Raw genomic sequence first — 18,432 nt, forward strand, 5'->3', positions numbered from 1 at the left:
CTCTCTCTCTCTCTCTCTCTCTCTCTCTCTCTCTCTCTCTCTCTCTCTCTCTCTCTCTCTCTCTCTGTGTGTGTGTGTGTGTGTGTAAGCTGAATCAGCTTCTTGCATCTTTTGATGACATTCAGTTTCCACAAAGAATTTCTTATCTCTAGGTGAGAGTCTGGGATCAAAGACTTATTGTTTTGGAATTTGGGTTGAGAAAGAGAGCTCAAACTGGCCAGGTCCACCTGATTTCTCACTGGCTCACCATGGCCGCCCGGAAATGCTGTGGGGGACAGTCCATTGCAGTAGTTACCCTCCTGAGAGACAGAGACATTAGCTTTCTGTGAATTCCCCTGTGGCTTAAGAGCCAGGCCTGGCTCCCCCAGTTCTTTCTTTTCACCTTCTTTCTCGCCTCATTCTGCGGACTTCTTCCCCATCTTCAGTGACCCCCTCTTCCAACACCCCTAATCCTGCCCAATAGAGCTCTAGAGAACTAAGCAGAGGACGCTTCATGGAAAGACCAGCGGTTAGCTGGAGAAGCAGGGTAGTTAGGGCTGCATCTGGAATGAGATAAAGATGAAAGACGAGGTGGGACTCAAAGAAAGAAAGAGAGGACTTTGAGGGAATAGACACCATGAACACTCCAGTAGCCGCCGCACAAGGGGAGACTCAAATACCATTTTCATTTCAAAGTCTTTCAATTGTGTGTGGGGTTAGTAAGGCACATTACTAAGCCTCTGCTAGTACATAACATATCCGGCTGTAAGTCATCCGTCCCGTTTCTCTCGCTCTGGGGTGACATCCAGAGGGGTTCCGCTGGTTGACCTGTGTGCTTACTTGTGGCACAGGTCCCTGCATGCCCAAACCGAATGATGTTCAGGAGTAGGAAGACATAGCAGAAAGAGACCCCAGGTGGAGGTGGGGAGTCTGAAGAAGCACGCCTCTGGGTACTGGCCGGGAAGCCTATGGCCCGAATTCGGGAACCTGGCTGCGGGAAGTGACTTCTATTGAAATTACCCCTCTGCTAAGGGTTCGAAACCAGGCGTCCTATCTCCGGGTGCGCAAGGCTTAGCAGAGCTCCAGTCTGGAGGGTGCAGGGGGAGGGAGGATCCCCCACTCACTCAGAAAACAGCCTCGGAACCCAAAGCCGGGCGGAGGGCGACTCGGACATCATCCTCCGCCTCTCTCCCCTCAGCTGGAGCAGCCACTGAACCGGGCTGGCCTGAAAGGACCCAGGGCGCCGCGGTGTCCCAGAGACTTTCGGGCCTGGGCTTCTCCACGCTCCGGAGGGGTCCTTGGACGACTTGAGCCCTCTGGTTCGCACGTGAGTCCGGACACCCGCCACGCGCTACCAGGGAGCTGGCCGGCCAGCGTTGGGCTTGGAGGGAGGGCTGGAGGCGGAGCGGAGGCAGGGGCGCAGCCGGGAGCCGCCCCAGGGGGAGGGACCGGGAGGTCCGGGAATCCAGAGCACGACCTGGGAGGACGGAGCCAGGCAGCCGGGACAGCCGCGGGAGCCGCGTGCTCAACCTGTCCCCGCCCAGGGAACCAGAGCCTCCAACTAACTCCGCCCGCCGCCCGCGGGCTCGGGCTTCCGTCCCGGAGAGAGCCTGCGGCCGCGCAGGTTGGTGCGACCCGTGCCGGGCGCGGAGGGGAGCGGGGCTGGCGCGGAGCGGGGCGCGGAAGTTGGGCAGAGGCCGGGCGGGGATCGGGCTGCTGGTCCCTCCGCTTCCTGGCGCGGGGACCATGGTGGATTTCCTCAGGCGCGGCCCGGGTCAGGGCATCTGGCGTCCCGAGCCTTCCTGGCGTTCCCCAGTCCCGGGGTTGTCAGCGCCACCGCGTTCTCCTCTCCTGCTGTCCTCACCGTCGCCCCTAACTGCGCCCTCGTCTTTTGGGTCGCTTTTGTTCATTCGCCTTGGTTTGCTTTTGTCCCATTTTGAACAACTCTAAGTGACAGTGGGGAACCCCGCGGGACCCCGGACCGGTCCTTAGGACTTAGTTTGGGGGTCGTAGGGGCTGCCACGAAGGTTGAGAGGGACAGACAGGGCAGTGGAATAGCGACTGGGGCACTGAAGTCCTGGCAAGTGCCTGGAAGCTTGCGAATTACCTGTCCTCATCGCTGCCGTGTGCCTGCCCAGCTCTGCTCTCTCCCCGCCGATTTGCCAGCCTTAGTGTGTGTGTGCAATATGCCAGGGAAGAGTGCTTGCTCCGCTAGGCAGGATGGAAAGCACCCGCCAGCCACTTCCTATACTAATTCAGTCTGCTTGGGTCACCTCCTCTGTGTGGCCTTGGTACTCTCCCATCATACTCTCTGTTGTCCTGAACAAAATATATGCTGTTCTGCTTAGAGCCTGTTGGGACGATTTAGGGGTGTGATGTGGTGGTTTTGAGTCTAGGTCTCTTGTCTAATGAACCTCCGTGTCTTGAGGGTCGGAGTTCCGTGTTAAAGCTGAGATGCGGTGATAAATCTGAATGATTTGGCCTGGAGCTCTTTAAGCCTGAGAGGCACAGCATGCATCTTCTGGAAGTGGTTAATGGTGTTCAGAGTTGAAACTGCCCTTTACTCAGCAAACCCTGTGTCCGAGCTGTGAATCTCTATCCCCATAATTATAGAAATTCGACTACCAAGAAGACACTATTGGCCTCAGCCTTTATACTTAAGAACTTTGTTCGCTTCGGGTGTTTTGTTTTCTCTACAGTCTTGTTTCCAGCCTGTGAATAAATTTAAATTTAGTTTTGAAAGAAAATCGTCATCTTTGTGAGCCACCATGTGGCTACTGGGAATCGAACTCAGGGCCTGGAAGAGTTGCCAATGCTCTTAACAGCTGAGCCATCATCTCTCCAGCACCCCCCCCAAGTCTTCATCTTTATAAAGTGAATTCAAATACGTAGTATCTGAACTTGATAATCACAGGCACAAGAGTCCTTGTTTAATGTCTTTCTATCTGCCTTAAGGGGAAAGAACTGAGAGAGTCAGATTTACACTTTGCATTAAATGGCAAATTCTGTCATTCACATATTCCCAATTTAATAGACGTTTTCACGAGTCCATGTCTTGTGCAATGTAGTCTGCTGGGCGCTTTAAAGAGCAAGACGTGGAATATATTTCTTGCCCTAAAGGGCTTTCTAAACTAATTTAGTGACACCTGTATCTTTATATGGATCCAACATAGGCTAATAACTATATGTGGCTGGTACAATGCTGTCAAGAAGGTACTATCCGAGGCCCTTTTGGATCATGATTTGGTGAAGCTGACTCACAGATTGGAATAAATACCAGGTTCTCTAAGGATGCACTTTGCTCATATTTCACCAAATAGAGGTACATTTGGAAAATTAATTTTTTTAGAGCCAAAGTTTAGAACAGCATTCTGTAAGACAATGGTGCTCAACCTTCCATCCAAATGCTGCGATCCCTTAATAAATTTCTCATATTGTGGTAGCCCCCAAGCATAAAATTATTTCGTTGCTACTTTATAACTGTAATTTTGCTCCTGTTGTGTATCATAATGTATAATGTAATCAGTTGTGCAAGACATCTAATATGAGACCCGTGCGAAAGGGTCCTTTGCCTCCCAAAGGGGTCATGATCCTCAGGTTGAGAACCCCTGCTATAGGATTATTATGTGGTAAGAAAATATTAAAAGACTGTCATGATTTCAACCAAAGCATCAATTGGCTTTGGGGCCACATCCATGTTTTTCTCATGCACTTGGGAAGAAAATTATAATGTCTAAAAAATAACTAGAGAGTGCAGGAATTTTGTTTTGTTTTTATGACCATAATTTAAAATAACCTTATTATATTAATTCATTTAATTGTGGGAAGGCACAGGCACATAGTTGGAAATCAGAGAACACGTTGGGTTTTAGGGATCGAACTCAAGTGTCACACTTGATAGCAAGCACCTTTACCCATGCCGCCACCCACATGTACACCCACAAATGTACAGTTTTTAACTGACAAGCTTGAACACTTTTAGCTACTTTCCTGTTGCTGTGATAAAGCACCATGATCAAAAAGCAACTCATCAAAGACAGAGTCCCATACCCTACACTCTCTGTAGCACTTTTAAACAACCCCACCCGCCAAGGACCCAGTATTCAGATACTAAATTGTAGCACAACTAATAAAAACCAAGAAACAGATATTGGGGTTCAATCTGAAGATCACAAAAACAAAGCAGCCAAGCCACTAGAGAGCTCTTACCTCAGTGAAGCCTTCAGACTTAAAAATAGCGAGTTCTTGTCTCATCCCACCTTATATTCCTCTCTAGTGCTTGGAATAAGGGTGTATACCACCACCACTGCCCGGCCTGCCTCTATGGTTGACTAGTGTGGCTGCTGGGATCAAAGGTGTGTGCCACCACTGCTTGGCCCGTACTGCTTTGCACTGAACTTCAGGCAAGCTTTATTTATTAAAATACAAATTAAATACCACTATACTAAACCTGTGGGGGACATTTCTTATTCAGACCACCACAGATACGTAAATGTTGGATGAAGTCTGGATTGGCTCTGCAAATGTGACTTAAGAAGTTAAATGAAAGCCATTTCTTTGTATTTTAGCTAAAAAAAAAAAAAAAACAAGCAAAGAAAAAACAACAACAGCAAAAAAAAAACTCCCAAACCAACCAAACCAAACACATAAATCATCATTATCATCATCATCATCATCATCATTATTCTAAATGCTTTTTAATTTTGAAAAGGTTAATATAGTCTCAGTGAGAATTATTTTAAAACCAATTCTTTCTTATTAAGCTTGGAGCACAGGATAAGTAAGATGTCTATTTGGAAAAGATTGATCCAGGCTCTTCCCTTCCAACTAAGTTGCATTTCACGTGATATAATGACATGGATTCTTTCCCTAGTTTTAATGAGAATATAACTACCTGTTGGGGGAGTTTCTTATGCTGCGTGCATGTAGGCCTTTGAGAATTGATTGAAGCCACACAATGAAGTATGGCAGGCTGAAGGACAGCCTGAGGGATGAAATGTTAACTTTGCTGCTTCCCTTATAGCTCAGTATATTTGTTATCCTATTCATAAAATGAGATTAAAGATTTTTATCATTGCCTTGGTAACTGTGTGGTTTGATGAAATAGCCATGAATAACACACTTGAGAGCTTCTTGTTCTGTAGGAACTCTCTTCCCTTTCACTGCTTTAGGCTGGGAGAGCTAATTGTTAAAACTATATAAAAATAGACCAGACAGCCTATGAATATAGTGTTCTTGGTGTTGTGTGCTATCAAGTCTACTTGGAGAAACTGTAGTCATTTTGTTATCTCTCTCCTAGGTCTATTGTTTTTGTTTGTTTGTTCTTGTTTTATTTTAAAATGGAGCTTGGTATACAGATCAGGCTAACATCAAATTTATGGTCCTCCTAATTCAGGCTATTGAATGCTGATTATAGACCTGTATCATGCCTAACATCTAATTATTTCATATTGCTGAGATGAAGACCCGCAACTGATGTAAGTTTAAACACATAGCTGGTGGCAGGAATAGAGTTATAATTCCAATTGTCAGATGCATACTTCTGTGGTTTATTTCTAACCCTTATGTGGTCTTACATTATCCAGGGCACAATAAATAATCTGTTTGTAAATAAGGTATGGCTAAAAGTTTTTGGCTTTAGGGTCTGGTGGGTCTGGGTTGTTCCCCAGGTATTTACCTGTCCTTTATTCTTAGAAAGTTATTTAAGTTTTCAAACCACTCAGTTTTATCATCAACAAAATGGGAGTAATGGAAGTAGTTATGTAAATGAACTATTGTAAAGATAAGATTCACGTGCTACACTAACCAGGAGACTCTTTTGAGCATCACTTGCCATTAAATGTGGGGTGGAGGAGGGAATGGCAATTCAGAGGGCCAACATTAAAAATAATGCATGACATACATAAATATATAGCCAGAATATTCTGAAGTAGATCTTCCTCATCTAAATTGTGTAAGATGTGATGGAATGTCAGGTCCTGGATGCTCAAGCATAAAAAGCATCCTCTTTATTCTTTAGGTTGGTGGTAGGCAGTGGTCAGTGAAAATGTCAGAGGAAGGGAGTCTACTAAGATCTGAAACATGAAGACCCCAAATGTTTGGAGAGTTGAAAGATGTTCCAGATGCCCAGGAACTAGAGAATGGAAGTCTAATGAATAGTGTAAACGAGGAAATAAATGTGAGCAGGAAGGACATCCGGGAAATCCAGACCTTGTTAAAGGGGAACCAGCCAAGTGTTCTCAGGTTGAGATGGAAGCCAGCAATTGTCAGGTATTGAGAGTTTTAAGAGAGGGACTTAAAATTTACATTTATGAAATATTTCAAAATGTGAAATGCTCAAATATTTTTAAAAAATACTATTGTGTAAAAGAAGATAAATAGATCAGTAAGTGTAATTCAATCCAAGGCCAATACATTACATTTTCATAACTATAAAGGTGAAAGAAGTTTTGTGTGGCTTAACACAAATACTTTAGAAGGACAGTCTGGGGACATGCCCACAGGTAGACACAAAGTGACAATACCCAGCATAGTGGAACTGACTGAGGGCAGTTGATTCTGAAAGCCAGTAGGTGACAGTGAAGATAGTATTGACACAATTGGACTTGTGTTACCAGGTACGTTCTGGGTCCCCTGTAGAGAACACTTAGGAGGAGGCAGTAGTGGAAGAAGGATAATCATTTTGAAGGCTTAAAGTACTAGCAAGATTTAATGGTGGTCACAAGCAAGTTACCTAAGATGGGGAGATGGTAGATTTCTGAGATATTTGTGTTAGTAACATGTTCAGAGGTAATTCTCTTCCAGTCACCCAAATTTCTGCATATCTATAAAAAAAGGAAGACATTGTTTTCATTGTATAGTCTCTTCTCAAGACCGTTTACATCACGGATGACTTTCAAATATAGAGGTAATATTTTTCCTGTTAGGATAAAAAGAAGTTAGATATAATGTGCAATATGCAAGCTTCCAGTTTTATAGCCCAGGGTTGGCCTCCTACATTATGAGTCAATGGGTGTTCAGGTCCCACTTGTCTGCCATCTCTTAATGTGGGAATTGGTTTCAGGGACGATTGCTAATCTTCCTGTTACTCTCTCTGTGAGCAGTGTCATCTTTTCTCTTTGACCCAGGAATTTTTTTTTTCTCATCTCCTGATGTCCATGAGATGCTAACTTGATTGTTTTGGAGAGCCATCACTGATACTGTTTACAATAATAAAAAAAAATGGAATAAAGTTTTAAAATGTCAACTCACCATTTGCACTACCCATGTTTCAGGTGTTTGATAGTTATGGGTGGCCAGTCACTGCAGGGACTGTTCATGGTAAGTAGGAATTGATGATTTTGACAATATAAGTATGATGCTTGTTTTTATGTTATATTTGCATGAATTTCTCTATATAGATGGAATGTTTCAGTTTGGATATAATATACTTAGTTGGGAAGGAAAAATAAAAAGTCATTTGCACTGTTGTCTTGAAGTAATGTGATAACAGAAAGTCTGTAGGTTTGAGATATGTGCCCAGGAGTCTGAACTTGTGCAAACTATCTTGATTTTTTTCTTAGTGTGAAAAACCAAAAGCCACATTAGCCTTGTGCATCTGGAACATATCTGCTCCAGCAGCTACCAGGCCTAGACTTACATAAGGTTAAAGACAGGAACAGGGTTTCCACATGGCTCCTGCCCAGAGAACTTAAGAGGACCGGCTCAGAACCAGGAGGAATTGAACTTGACTAATAACAATGTAATACGTTAAAGTACAACTTCGAGTGACCCAAGAGAATCGAAGGGCAGTGCCAAGTAGCCTCTTTGTCCCTTGTCAGTGAGGGGAAGTTCATTGTGAGCTGCATGGACCACAAGGGGTTAGAATTAAAAGAGTAGAAGATGCTAGGCCCAGCAGACAGCAGCTACAGACAGGAAAGACAGTTTTGTTTTTCTCTGTACTACTTTAAGAGTGGTCTTGCCTGCTTGTCCTCGACAACACAGAGGGCAGCTAGAGAAACAGCAGAGAAGGGGTAGCCGTTACCAGATGACATTTCAACAGTAAAAAAGTGTCTGATTACAAATGCAAGCTGTTACAGGATCCATTCTCCATTTCCAAAGATGTCTTAGAAAGAGTATTTGTAGACACTGGAGAGATGGCTCAAGGACTAAGAAGAGTACATGTTGCTTTCGCAGAGGACCAGAGTCTGGTTACCAGAACCCTGTTAGGAAGCTCTGGAGAGATCCCAAGACCTCTGGTCAACACTGGTGCCTGCACTCATCTGAACATCTACACACATACACATGATTAAAGAGATAATAAAATATATTAAACATATTTGTAGAACAATGACCTTTTACTTTTATAAAAAACTAATTGAGAGTTCCAAAATTTTTGAATTTTAGAGTATTTAAATACTGATTTTTTTTTTTAAGTACCTGTATCCACAACCCAGATTCCACTAAAGATGCTACCCTTTGTAGTTTGGGAACTCTTAAACATGATGACTCAATATTGAATGACTATGATAACTGCAGGATTTAAAGAAAGCAGTTTTTGTAGGATGTACATGTATTTCTTATTTGTATTACCTGTTACAGCAAAAAGTCCTTGTCATTGTAGCTAATCCTCATAGTAGCTTTTGGGAAAGACCCAGATTCCTCTCTCTTAACCCTTGCACCAGTGTGGAGTCCATTGCAGAGAACAGATGTTTGTTATCGGTGGCATTTTACTGTTTAGTTTTTAAATGTTGCTTAGCTAATTGTCTTTTATTTTAACTGTAGATTCTAAGGCGTTATTTCTACGGGTTTTTGAGATTGGCCTGTGGTCCCTCCTACAATCCCTCTTCTCTGTTGGTAGCAGTCATTCCGAGGCCTTTCAGTGTCTGCCTGTTCCGTTTTCCACAGTTCTTACAGTGCTGCTGTTTCTCTTTGCCTCCATTCCCTGCCTATAAACTGTATGGGATTGGGAATCGTCATTCTTTTAACCTTGGGAGACAATCTGCACCAGCTTCTGGCTTCCTTTCGTAGGCAGGGGTTTAGGGAACGGGTGGCAGAAAAACTGGAGGACATTGTTGAAATTGTAGGTGTGACCATGCCTCAGAAACAAAGCCAAGCTTCTTGATGCGTTCTGCAAGAGGAGGTTCAATGGACGGAAAGGAAACCAGATTGTGTCTCATGCTCATCAATCTCCCGTCCTCCTTTAAAGACGTCCACAGTAAAGAAATAATAGCAAACTAATAAACCCTTTCCTCCCCCCCCCCCCAGAGAATTTAGAACTATATGGACTGTAATGTTCTGGAAGTAAAGCACTAACAACGGGGATTAAAGCAGGCCTTGTCCTTCAACCCAGGAGACCCCGGAGTGCTCAGAAGTCCTAGTGTGGACATCTTCTCCAGCTGCACTTGAGTAACTTTAATCAGGAGCAAAGTGGCTTCTTCCTGTTAGATGCCATTTTCTCCTGGCCCCTGCCTCACTCAGCTATTACTGGCTGCCTAATCGACCAGAGGGAAATTTCTTTAAAACATTTTCCAGGGAGCTAAAGACTTTTTGGAGATTTTTTTTCCCTCTCTCTTTTAGAATGGGAAATGCTAAGGAGAGAAAGTTGGGATGGGTTTTTGCAAAGGTAAATGTTTCCAGAACAGAATGATGAGTCAAGGCGCTGTTAATAGGATATGTAAATGTAACCTTTCACCTAGTTACTGTCACTACCTAAGTCATAACTATGCGGTTTCAGTAAATTGTTCGAGCTGGTTCCTGTATAGTTCCTTAATGGAGCAGGTTCTCTTGGCCCCATTGTTTTGCAGTCCGTCCTGAGAGCTGCTCTAAAGTTTGTTTTGTCATAGGCTCCCCTTTGCTGCTTCTGGTTTAATAGCAGCTCACCATCAGATTATAGATTTCCACTGATAGATTCGCCTTCAACCTCAGTATTTGTAGAATGTTTGTATATTAATGTGCTAGAGATTGCCTTCTAGTTCTCTGGTTCCCAATAAACTGCCTAACACTTATTTCACAAATATTCAGTGCTAGCCATATGGAAGACTATTCCTCTCTCCCTTCGTTACCGCTTATTTTCTCAGTGCTAAGGACGAAGTCCAGGATCTTGTGCCTGCGGATCTTGTGCCTGCTAGACAAATGCTCAGCCCCAACTTCTGTTTCGAGCTTGATGCAGTATTCTTGACTTCAGAGATATGATAAGGGGAAAACATGAACTATCCCATCATGGGGTAAAGGGTTAAGGAAAAAGACCACCATTAATTACATGTCCACATTATAACAGTAAAAGTTTACAAATACTTATATTAGAGGAGAGGGAGATGTATCTGAACAGCACAGTGATTTTGTGAGCTTACGTAACAGGAGTCTGAAGAAGGAATGCTTGACTAATGCCCATGATTGGGTGGGTAAGTTTGTGGAAGGGCGGGAAGAATATAGAGGAAAGTGTTATTTGTTCGGAAGACATCCTACAGAAAGTAGCAAGGTGAAATGAAGTCATGGAGGCTAACCTTTGGTCATGGGACTGGATGAATTTGGATTGCTCCTGGCTCGGTTCATACTGAAAGTTCCTGGATGAGTTAAAAATTTAGCTGCTATCCCAACAATAACGGGAAATGTTTAAGTAGCGCCTGGGAATTTGATATGAGTGGTGGAGAAGATTATCTGTCTAAGGGAGTTACACTGGAACTTCCCCTTGAAGAAGTTGAATAGCTGCTGTGTCCATGCAAGTAGAAGAGATGAGATGTGCCTATGATGAACGGAGAGGTGGCTCGGTGGTTAAGAGGACTGGCGGCTCTGCAAGAAGGCCTAGGTTCAGGTACCAGAACCCATATGGTGGATCACAACTGTCTGTAGTTCCAGATCCAGAAGATACCCTCTTCTGGCCTCCATGAGCTCTTCAGACATGGGTTTCACAGACATACATGCAGGCAAAATGATAACACACATGAGAAAGAGAGAGAAACAGAGAGAGAGAGGGAGAGCGAGCGAGTGAGCGAAAGAGAGAGAGAGAGAGAGAGAGAGAGAGAGAGAGAGAGAGAGAGGCATTTGTGATGTGTACCAGAAAACAGATAGGGAAGGTAGAAAATACTGTAGTGTTGTTGTCCACTGAATGTGAGGGTAAGTTGAGACTTTATCTATTCGACAGACATTTTATGAGTCTCTACATAGATTTATGTGCTAGTTTCTGTGAGTAAACTGTGATCGCGATATCAGAGACCTCTGTACTTGTGAACTGGCATGTTAACAGTAGTGACAGGTAGTTATTAGACACACTTCTGGGAGGTAGCAAGTCCTAAAAAAAATAATACAGATAAGACACAGAGAACGAGGGTGGATCCTCTTGTGTGGTACAATCAGGAGAGCTGTTGCTGAGTAAAGAGGCCACAGCGAGCCAGGTGAGCTAGCCATGAAACAAACCACAAAACCAAAGGAACAAATGTGAGATCTTAAAGCAGGGAAAGGAACTCTGACTCCAATCTGGCACCTCCACCATGACACCTGCCAGAGAATGAAAGTGCAGAGGGGCCAGTCATGTGGGACTGAGACAAGACAGGGCTCCAGGTCATCTTGCTACCCCACACTGAAAGCCTTGGGCCTCTTTTCTTTGATACTGAGCAGTGTGTCGGAGTCACATTCCACACCTGCCCTAATCTCCCATTGCTCTGCCACTCAGCCGGTGTTGGCACAGCTTCCTAGAAGAGCGCCTTCATCCCATCGCCCCCGGCTCAAGAACTGACAGCGACAAGCACTTGTCCTCCTGTCAGTGATGAGTCTTATCAGGCCAACTGAAGGGCCTCAGCCTTCACTCAACCTTCTTCTCCGTTATTGTTTAGCGAAGGCCTTTCTCTGGGATTTCCGTAGGCATTTGCCTGGTCTATTCCCTTTCTGGCCGCACATTGATTCATCTTTTGTCTTCTTCCTATTATCCTGTTTCTACTGCTTCTTTCCAGTTTTCTTCCTTTTGTTCTATTTTTTGTTGTTGTTGTTGTTTGTTCGTTTGCTTTTTTTTTTTTTCTTTTCCAAGTTCTCCTGAGTTATTCCCTCTTACGTGGCTCACTGAGTGCCTTAGCCTACATGGTCAGTGTGGTTCCATTTTTCCCTTTTTCTTGGAGTCCCTTGAATAGGCACTGCCTCTAATGAGCCACCATTGTTTCGAGTTAAGATACTGATGAGGAGTTTCTGGTTTTGTAGGAAAGCTTTGACATCACTGCTTGCTTAGCCTCATGTTTGTGGAGGGCGTACTCCTGACCTCTGCCACGTGCTGGAGTAATCTGATGATGATCAAGTAGGTGTGAAGGCAAACACCATTTAAAATCACACAAAGGTAAAAAAAAAAACCAGCATGGGTAATAATCATAGGACTGTAATTATTATATTATATACTATATAATAGATATGTACGTTATATATTATATTGTATTATATTATAATGTGATTAAACATTAGCCAGAAATTGTTCAGAAACATATACACATCCTTTATAATTTGGATGAGTGTACAATCTTATAGTCTCACTGGGTACATATGTGTTTATGTTCCTTAATCTTTTGAGATAATGAGTTTCAGGGTGAGTATGGAAATCAGTTTGGTCTTGAAGATAAAGGAGTTTCAAGGCCGCTCTCTGATGCATAGCTGAACAGAAGCAATAAAAGTCTTCCTTTCCACCAAATATTTAGCACGGCAAAAATTGTCATTCGTCAGTGTGGTTCTTCGAACCCCAGTGTGCGTGCGAGAAAAGGGTGGGGGTTGCCAAATGCTCAAAGTGTCAACTCTCAGATTCTGTTACGGATGATGGGAGATGAAAATCCTCCTCGTCATCACGGCGCAGTTGCCAGGAGTAGGTAAAGTCTGCCTGGAAAGCGTGCTTTAAGGACATTCTTTTTTGTACTTCACATGAGGGTACTTCCCACCCCCTCTTGTGTCTTTGCCTGCAGTGTAGAGTCCTACTACGGGGCTTCTGGGCTGCCATTTGGCTTCCTGGTTCCCAGCCACCCTTAAGCTTTGACCAGCTCCATCTCTAAATAAACATATGTGTTTATTTCCTAAAACTATGGGGCCAGACATACCACAATGGGTAGCTTAAACAAATGAAACTATTACCTCATAGTTCCAGAAGTTAGGAGTCTGCTGGGGTTTATGCATGTCCCTCCCCCAAAAGAATGCACTGGAAAGAACTCTCTACGTGACTGTGTTTGGTTGTGGAACCGAACGAGAGGTAGTTAAGTTGTACGAATGAAGCCCTCAGGACTGCGGTGACAATTGCAGAGCACTTCAGGCTGTGAGCTCAGGCTTGCTTTTGCTCAGGCCCTCTCTCACCCTTGCTTTCCATCGTGGGTTAATGAAGCAAGAAGACTTTGACGTTAGACTCCCTGAACTCAAGAGCTGTGAGAAACTGAGTTTCTTTTCTTTATGACTAGCACGGAGTATTCTGTTACAGCAATAAGAGTCGTGTGTTGGCTGGTTTGGGTCCTTCTGAGAGTGTCTGGGCATGCTCTGTCCCACACCCCTCTCTTGCCTTGTTGTTTGAGACGTTCTTGGCTTGTAGATGTTCTCTGTTCTTCACATCTTCGTTGCTGGCATTCTTCCCTTACGTCTGCCCCTTTGTCCAGGGTTTCCCTTTGTATTGGACACTGCGCCACCGTAATGACCTTTTCTTTACTTGATCACCTGCACAGGCCCCCATTTCTAAGTCTCACTCACACTAGTCCTGGGACTTAAGTCTTGAACCTTGCTTTAGGGGCCGAAACGTAAAACCTATTAGTACAATGCAGTATACATGCAAGACGGTATAAGCACAAACATGGCAAATGAATGTGGTACGAAAGTGTCTCGTAAAGTAAATGAATTAGGCTCGCAGGCAATATGACATCACGTATGACACAGGGTAAAACAAGTGAAATTTTTTATAATATTGCACGTGGAATTCTGAATTTTCATTATTTAGAGTTCTGCAAGTCCTATTAATTAATTTTACTGTGGTAGAAATTAAAGTAGTGGTCTAGCCAAGAAAAGAACAAAAGAACCAATTAATTTTCTTTCTAATTATAATAGTACATTCAACTATTATACTGATGTCAGTGGCAAAATATGTGGTTCAGATGTTTTTTTTCTTATGTGGATTTTTTTTCTATGTGCATAATCTTACTGTTTTAACTCCCCAGTCCCTTGTTTCTGTCCTCTTTGCCTTTCCTGACTGGCTATCTCTGCTTAATACTCAGGAACGTGTATGGCCTTATCTTATGAGATATGCTTGCCTTGGTTGATTTAAAAGCCTTTCCTCTTAGAGTTATATCTCATTAGTATTCTGAAATCTTTACATGTGTTTCTGTGTTTGTTTCTCGTGTGTGTGTGTGTGTGTGTGTGTGTGTGTGTGTGTGTTATTTTTCAGTAGTACAGGATGAATTTGATACACCTTCATCTCTTGATGTTGGGGAATATGTAAGTTCTTCTGTTGCTCGGATTTACCAAGCTTTGCATTTTCCCTGGCAAGGTGAGCATGTATTACTTCATGTATATCCTCCTGTCCTGCCATTAGGACAGTCTTTGTCTAACATGAAGCTGGATAGCTGTTTCCTTCTGCACCTGACTGACCAGTTTAAAAGTTTAGCTATTTTCTGTTTTTAACAGAGTGACACGCAGATCACACTGAGAGGCATATTGTATAGGAACTCATTCAGATTGAGTGAATAGAAATTGGATACTTGACTTTTGCCATAGAAAAGTGGCTGTTTTGTTATCAACCCAGAAGCTTTCATAGCCCAGCTCCTACATCCCAAATAGCTCTGTGTTATTTTTAAGGAGGTTTTCATTGCTTCTCTTTCATTAATTTGCTTCATTATTGTAGCTGCATGGAGACTTTCACTACAGGAAAACAACCAGAAACTTTAATCCTGCTTATTATAAATTATAATGCAAACAATAAATTTCAGCTTTCACTGCTTATGGTACAAATACATTTCATCTTTGCTGTACCTCTTACTAGGAATCTGCCAAGCCAAGTAGAACACCATCATTACTTTTATTTTTAATTATCTGTGTGCATGTGTATATGTGTTTGAGTGTGAGTGTGTGTGTATGTATGTGTGTGTGTATGTGTGTGTGTGCATGTGTGTGTATGTGAGTGTGTGCATGTGTGTGTGTGTGTGTATGTGAGTCTGTGTGTGAGTGTGTGTTGTTTGTGGAGATGGTGCATGGGAATACAGATGCCCAAGTGGTGGAGAAAAGTCAGAAATCGTAGCTGGAGTTACAGTTAGCTGCTAAATTTAGGTGCTCCCCAAGAACAGCGCATGCTTCTAAACATGGAGCCATCTCTCCAGCTCCGGGACACAGCATTTCTAAAACTACAAAGGAATGAAAGACGTGCATAAAAATAATAATAAATCAAATGTTTTAACTTTTTTAGCCTGCCTTAAGGAAACTTGTCTTAAATGTTTTTCCATCACAAGGTGAACGCTGCGCTGTTAGGATGGTGCCTGAAGTGGGGGTAGCACAGAGCACAAAATGTGGTGGGAAGGTGCTTTGCCATGGAGTTCTGGGCCTGCGGTTGTGAGCAGCTCGGCATTTTAAAGGGATGCCTTGTTCCTGGAGCCTGTGAAGACTATTTTAAAATGTTCTTTTTGTTTTGGAAATTGTGTCTTGTTTCTTTAAGTTAGAATGTTATTGTGTGTTTATTTGTTCTTTCTAGGAAATGAGGACCATGGCACACCTGCGATCTCCCTGGTTTTCAGTGTTGTCTGTACTATGTAGACTTCTTTGGCATTGAACTCTATAGCTGTTGGAGAAGGGAGGCCACTTTGTTGGTTCCCGGCCACCTGGCTAGTTTAGGCCCAAAGTAATCACATAGAAACTGTATTAAGTCTCTGCTTCTCCCATTAGCTCTAGTTTCTTATTGGCTAATCCCTTAAATATTAATTTAACCCATTTCTATTAATCTGTGTATCTCCACATGACAGTGGCTTACGGGCTAAAGTTCCCAGCATCTGTCTGCACGGTTCCAAGGCATCTTTCTAACTCCACACTTCTTTCTCCCAGCATACAGCCTAGCTTTCCTCGCCTAGTTCTGTCCTTCCCTGCCATAGGCTCAAAGCAGTTCTTTACTCATTAACCAATAAAAATAACACACAGACAGAAGGACCTGCCACACCATTTCCCCTCTTCTGTTTAAATAAAAAGGAAGGCTTTAACATAGTAAAATAACAAAAGAGTTATCAAGCAAGAATTACAGTTACAATATTTTATTTACTTTATCTTTTATTATAACTAAGGAAAACTATAACTATAAATATCTATCTATTCTTTAACTCCATTAAAAACTCCAGAAGGATATAATAGTACCTAAGTAAACAGGAAGTGCATTGTAAGCAACTTTCAAAACTCTAGAATTGACAGAGACATCTCACTGCCTGGATAGTCACCCAAAGTGTTTTTGTACCATTGGGGCAGTCATCTTCAGCCTACAGGCACATAGTATCCAGCAGATTTTTTCGTGAAGCAGGAAATTTCAAAGACAGTTCCATCTATACTGGCAGTTTGTCCATCACATTTGTGTGTGTGTGTGTGTGTGTGTGTGTGTCCTCACAATGTCTAGCAGACTCTTTTATGAAGCAGGAACCTTGAAGGATTTCTCACTTTTAGGCAAGTTTAGCAGTCATTTTTCTGCAGGTCCTGCATGTCCAGTTTATCAAGCAGTCTAGGAAAGAGCAGTTTCTTGCCAAATGGTCAACCAACTCCATAAGGAGCCTCTTCAGTGCCCATCATCCTCTTGAAGTAGCTTGGTGCTGCCAGGAGCAGATGTGTCTCACTGTCATGAAAAGTCTTAAGTTCTTAAACATTTTAAATATCATATTCTAAAGGTCTCTGAAAGATTTGAAGAATATCTATCTAACTGAAATATACCTCTTAACATCTAGAAAATCTAACTAACATGACTACAAGCTTGACTATTATAGGTGATTATCTATTAACCTATATTTTTAATTATACATTACATGTTTTAAATGAGCTGCACATACACAATACCTTAAGCAAGAGCATAAATATATGTGCAACAAAGTTGACCTGAAATTTNCCTCTTAACATCTAGAAAATCTAACTAACATGACTACAAGCTTGACTATTATAGGTGATTATCTATTAACCTATATCTTTTAATTATATATTACATTTTTAAATTAGCTACACAAACATGATACCTTAATCAAGAGCAGAAATATACATATAACAGAATTGACCTTAAATTTGTATCAATAAACTAAGATCCATGCCAATGCAAATTATTCATATCTATATCATATTTGTTTTTAAATGTAAACAAACACTTATAGACAATAAATTCTGGAAGAAGAAAGCTCAGTCTGCAGTCATGACCCAGACACAGAGAAAGCAAGATGTGACTGTCTTGCTGAGTAAGGTACCAAGCCACATGGCTAACATAGACAAGAATAATGGGCTAATATAAGTTATGAGTTAATAAGAAGTCTGAGATACTAGGCCAATCAGTTATATAATTAATGTAGACCTCTGTGCATTTCTTTGGAACTTAATGACTATAGGAACTGAGCAGGACAAAAACCTCTGTCAACACATAGCCACTGGAATCACTTGCCTTAATTGATAAGCTTTCTTCGTTTCCCAGATATAAATATAGAAATATACATTTTTGGAAAATACAAGTGTTTTTTTGTGATGGTTAAGGGTATGGGCTCTATAGTCAGTCTTGCTGGGTTAAAACTCAAGCTTCAACATTTACCAGCAGTGTGACTTAGAGAAGCTATGTAGGATCCCCATGCCTCAGTCTCATTATCTCTGAGGTTGATTACTAATATTTAGCAACAGCAGGAGACACTATTCTAAGCATGTCACATATCTCTAGCACTTTTTAATTAATTCTCGCAGCTACTCTGTGAAGTCGATGTCATTGTTTCCATTTACACAGAATGAGAACGAAGTGTGTGAGGCTAAGATAATTTACCCAAGTTCCAATAGATACCCAGAGCAAGGGCCAGGATTGGAAGTCACAGTTTTGGCTTGGGGGCCTGTGTCACCCTGGCCAACTTGTCAAGTGGGAACAAATGAGGCCCTTAGTGGTTTGAACTAAGAAAAGGCACCAGGCATGTGTAAGCATTCTGTCCACTAAAGACAGCAAGGACTGAGATGACTGTCTCCATGATGCTACAGACGATTCTGTGGATGATTCTTGCGATGGTGATGACCATTATTGCCATTAATTTTAATAAATTCCTAAGCTCTTTTTTTTTTTTTTTTGAGACAAGGTTTCTCTGTGTAGCCTTGGCTGTCCTGGAATGCCACCTGCCTCAGCCTCCTAAATTCTGGGGCTAAAGGCATGTGCTACCACACGCTGAACATTTCTGAGCTTTCCTGTTTATAGTGCTTTCAATGCTATTGTCTGTGAAAATTGCTTTGATAGTGTCTCTCTAGATTTTGTTGTTGTTGTTGTTTAAAGGCAGTAGTAACACT

General features: G+C 42.4%; 1 protein-coding gene across 11 annotated transcripts in view; it reads left to right on the forward strand.

Annotated features, from left to right (window-relative positions):
• Nucleotides 1–1,437: 1,437 nt before the first annotated feature.
• Pam (peptidylglycine alpha-amidating monooxygenase) overlaps nt 1,438–18,432 on the forward strand; it is a 287,147-nt gene continuing 270,152 nt past the window's right edge. For 6 of the 11 annotated variants that reach the window (XM_050153468.1, XM_050153470.1, XM_050153469.1 and 3 more), the window contains exon 1: nt 1,438–1,603. The gene's annotated coding sequence lies outside the window, so the exon portion shown is untranslated. The remainder of the gene's footprint in view (nt 1,604–18,432) is intronic. The other 5 variants (XM_050153473.1, XM_050153475.1, XM_050153474.1 and 2 more) reach the window with 1 other exon arrangement.

This window comes from Alexandromys fortis, unplaced genomic scaffold, assembly GCF_014885135.2.
Source record: "Alexandromys fortis isolate MF-2015 unplaced genomic scaffold, M_Fortis_MF-2015_v1.1 scaffold_61, whole genome shotgun sequence".
Classification (NCBI taxonomy): Eukaryota; Metazoa; Chordata; class Mammalia; order Rodentia; family Cricetidae; genus Alexandromys; species Alexandromys fortis.